This window comes from Pollicipes pollicipes, unplaced genomic scaffold (genome assembly GCF_011947565.3).
Source record: "Pollicipes pollicipes isolate AB1234 unplaced genomic scaffold, Ppol_2.1 Scaffold_2555;HRSCAF=2994_pilon_pilon_pilon, whole genome shotgun sequence".
In the NCBI taxonomy this organism is placed as follows: Eukaryota; Metazoa; Arthropoda; class Thecostraca; order Pollicipedomorpha; family Pollicipedidae; genus Pollicipes; species Pollicipes pollicipes.
Window position 1 is genome coordinate 34,929,391 of NW_023596136.1, and position 4,203 is coordinate 34,933,593.

General features: G+C 64.4%; 1 long non-coding RNA gene across 1 annotated transcript; it reads right to left on the bottom strand.

Annotated features, from left to right (window-relative positions):
• Positions 1 to 1,130: 1,130 nt before the first annotated feature.
• On the bottom strand, positions 1,131 to 2,400 carry LOC119111588 (uncharacterized). The gene is made up of 3 exons (XR_005095594.1): positions 2,369 to 2,400; positions 1,677 to 1,922; positions 1,131 to 1,382 (listed from the first exon to the last, which is right to left on the bottom strand). It is a non-coding gene; the product is annotated as an uncharacterized LOC119111588 (long non-coding RNA).
• Positions 2,401 to 4,203: the final 1,803 nt, after the last annotated feature.

Consider the following 4,203-nt stretch of genomic DNA (forward strand, 5'->3'; position numbering starts at 1 on the left):
GGAGGGATACTACCAGGACGGATAATATAACGGCCTGTGCGACCCGTGCATTTGCTACGCTGGGCAACGGCCAATGTCGATGGTATGAACCTGACGCGAGACTCCACACAGGGGCCAGCGGACGCGCCAGAGCGCCCAACAGGCACCAGCGGGACGCGCCACACCAGCAACGAAGGCCGCTCACTAACTGAGGCAACAGCGAGAAGTCGCGGGTCTTTCAGCTAGGACGCTGTTGGCAGATGATTAGGTCTGGCATGACGCATGAGACGTCTCGCGATTTACCGTTGTGAGCCGTTTCACTGTTAATCTGCCACCTATGGCGACAGGCATCAGAGTCGTGGAAGAGCGGCCCGGAGACATCAGAGTACACGGACGTCGTCGACTGCCGTTGGGTGAGCCACAATTGCGTCGGAGTCTGAGTGCCAGCCAGTGGTCGAACCGCCGCATTGGTGCCGGTCCCACGCACGCCCCGCTACCCCTGTCTGGTGGTCTGGGACTGCTGATGACGGGCTGGCGGCATCGGCGGTGGTGCCCGGTGTCACAACCCACGCATCGGCCTCATGCGCTCACCTTCGACTTGCTGCTCGTCCAAAACGTGACTGAATTCGATCGTCGGAGATATCTTGCATATTCCGACTGGCACATCTCGCGGGTCGCCTCGCCGTCCACTCCAAACGCCACAGATGAAAATTTATGTGTATGTGTGCAATTGAACATCAACACTCTTCCAAATCTTGTACTTTAAACGTTTACGATCCGGTTCCAAAGCTTCGATGGAGAATCCCGCTGGAAACCAAAGCCGACAACCCCACCACGCTTCCTGAAGCCATGCATTCGGGCGTGCCAGCTCTAGCGGGGCACGACACACATGAGTGATGTTCTAGCGTTAAAAACAAATGTCCAAACCGTCGTTACGAAGGGAATTAATGGTAAAAATACACGGGAGCGACGCATTGTTCCGATCCGGCCACCACGACTTTTGTCTCGCTTACACAGCTAGAAACAAGGCGTTCTGATCCACGCACAGTGGTGATTACACCGGCCACGTACACGCACACACACACACAACGACGCAGGTACAAATCAATAGCCGTGGAACTAGCCGGCGCGCCTCGCCCAGAACTAAAAGTAACCTCGCCGAGTTCGCCGCCGCGCTTGGTTACACACAAGAACCGGGTCCGCACGCGCGCGCGCCGCTCGGGCGGGGGTCGGCCGTGACCTTCCGACTGACGCCTCGCTGTCGGGCGGCGGCGCGCCCGCGGCCCGTGCGGAGATGCGATGGAAATGTACGCGCAGGTGGTGCCATCTGTGGCCGCCTAGGAGCGGCCGTAGTTGCCGCCGGCGCCGCCCTGCGAGCCGTACGACCCGGACTGGCCGTAGCCCTGCGCTCCCGGGGAGAACGGCCGGTTAGAGCACGATAGCGATGGAACGACAGCGGCAGCCACGCAGGTCTCCAAGGAGATCAAACGACCAGTTAGCGCACGCATGACGCGATCCTCCAGTCCCCTACATCACACGGCGCATACGCTGGTCCAGCTCCCCCCCCCCCCCCCCCACACACACGTGACGGACGGCGCTCAACACCACGGTCGATTCACCATAGCCAGTTGTGCCCATGCCGCCACGATCGGGCGCCCCGGAGAACGGCACCTCGGCTGTACGCGACCACTACGTACCTGACCGTAGCCCTGGTAGTATTGGCCGTAGCCCTGCTGGCCGTAGCCGCCCTGCTGTCCGTACTGCTGGCCGTAGCCGCTCTGGCCGTACTGCTGGCCGTAGCCGGCCTGTTGGCCGTACTGCTGGCCGTAGCCGGCCTGCTGACCATATTGCTGGCCGTACTGCTGGCCGTAGCCGCCCCAGCCCTGCTGTCCCCACTGCTGCTGGTAGCCGCCGGACCAGGGCTGCGGCTGCTGCTGGCCCCACTGCGGGCGCGCCGCCACACACAAGCAAGGTCACGCACCACGTCTCAGCCGGCTGCTGGCCTCACCAGGCCACCACACATACAATCAACGGTCGCCTCACCAGGCCACTATACATACGACCAGCAGCCGCCTTACCAGGTCACCACACATACAGCCAGCAGCTGCCTGGCCCGAGACCGGGCCATAACATGCCAGGCTCCGTCACAATGGGAACACCGGTCAACATTCATCCCGGCACCCGACACGGTGCCGGTAGGCAGTGGGAGATTGGAACGACGCACGGCACCGGGACAGCGTAGTAATCCGATCCAGATGACCCCCCTTACAGACCCGCAAACTACACCTTCGCTCACCGCACGGCCACAAGCCGCCGTCGAGCCCTCCTCCTCCGGACCCACAAAATACTAAACAAATCGGCCCCTCGTCCCGCCCGGCCGCGCACTCACGTTGCCGCCGCCGCCGCCGCGGTAGTTGTCGCGGCCGGCGCCCCACCAGCCGCGCCAGGTCGCGGTCGCCGCCGCCGCCGCGCGCGCGGTTGTCGCGCCAGTTGCCGCCGCCGCCGGCGCGCGGCCCGTCCCGCCAGCCGCCCGGCCGGCCGTCGCGGTCGTAGCGCGGCCCGCCGGCGCGGTCACGGTGGCCCCAGTTGTTGCGGAAGCCTGCACCACGGCCTGCCGGCCGCCCCCGTTAGTGGCTGCCACGCGCCTGCGCCAGGCCGGTCGCCGGCGGAGCACCGCTCACTGCCCGGCTGTGGCTGACTGCGAGGGGTGAGTTGTGTGCTCGCCGTTGGCCGTGGTTGCCCGGCTGCGGTTGACTACGAGGGGTGGGTTGTGTGGTCGCCGTTGGCCGTGGCTGCGCGGCTGCTGTTGACTACGAGGGGTGGGTTGTGTGGTCGCCGTTGGCCGTGGTTGCCCGGCTGTGGTTGACTACGAGGGGTGGGTTGTGTGGTCGCCGTTGGCCGTGGCTGCGCGGCTGCGGTTGACTGCGAGGGCCGGATTGTGTGGTCGCCGTTGGCCGTGGCTGCGCGGCTGTGGTCGACTACGAGGGGTGAGTTGTGTGGTCGTCGTTAGCTGTGGCAGCGCGATTGTGGTTGACGGAGTGGACGCGGCCGTGCGGCTACGTCGATGAAGCGGTACATGTCAGTTGTGTGAGCAGTGGCGAGAGTGGTAATGGTAGCCAGGGCGGCTGGACCGCTATGTTCCGAGCGGACAAGCACAGTCAGTTCTAAAAGTAGGCAACATTAGAAGACGCGTGCACGTAGCATAGCCCAGACACAAACATAAAACAATGACAAAAGCATCCTAAGCACACACGCATTGAGGTGCGCCTTATGAGTGGTTCCCCACTTCACATCATTCGGTGACAAACTGACAGCGAACTGCTGACGCACGCCTGACTCGGCCCGAACGTCGGCAGCTTACCGCCGCGCTAACCCACAGAGCGGCGCACGCGCTGGTTGGCTTGGCGCGCGCTCCGACACTCCCTGCAGCCCCTGACCCACAAGGGCCACCACGCCAGCTCGGGTCACGACCTGCCCGCGGCGCGGGACGACACTCACGGTCGCCGCCGCCGCTGTTGCGGTTGTCGTAGCCGGCCCTTCTTCTCCCAGGGCGGCAGGTACCCGGCGTCGCGCGCCTCCTTGGCGTACGTGTCCACCAGCTTCTGGGCGGCCTCGCGCTGCTCCTCCAGGAACTCTACCTCGTCCAGGTAGTCGCCCACGTCTGGCAGCTTGAAGGCGGCTGCCGGCCGCGCGCGCGGGACGCAGGTCAGCATGGGCGACCGGTGTACACGATACGGACGCTGGCGGCCGGAGGGACGGGCGGCAGGAGGGGTAAGGAGCGGGCGCCGGCCGCACGACCATTCGCCACGTCGGCCGGGCGTCATCTGTCTCCTCCCGCCAACTCTGGACAAACTGGACGGCGGTCAACACGCCCATGACCGATGCCTAGCCGTCGGTTGGCTGTCGTCGGACAGTTAGCAGCATCGGGAGGTGGAGCCCACGCCGCAGCGCCAGAGGCCCCTGACTGGGTGCGCACAAACGCCGCAACGTGCGTAGACAGTGGTGAACTGCTTACCACGGAAGGCAACGCCACGGGGACATCAGACCACGCCGCCGCGCCAGAGGCCCTAGCCTCGGTGCGCACAAACGCTACAACGCGCGTAGGCAAAGATGAACTGCTTACCACGGAAGGCAAAGCCAGGGCGACACTGGACCACTGGACTGCCAGGTAACGATAGCACATCCAGTGCGATGAAATCGATACTGTTCGCGGGACAAAGTCAA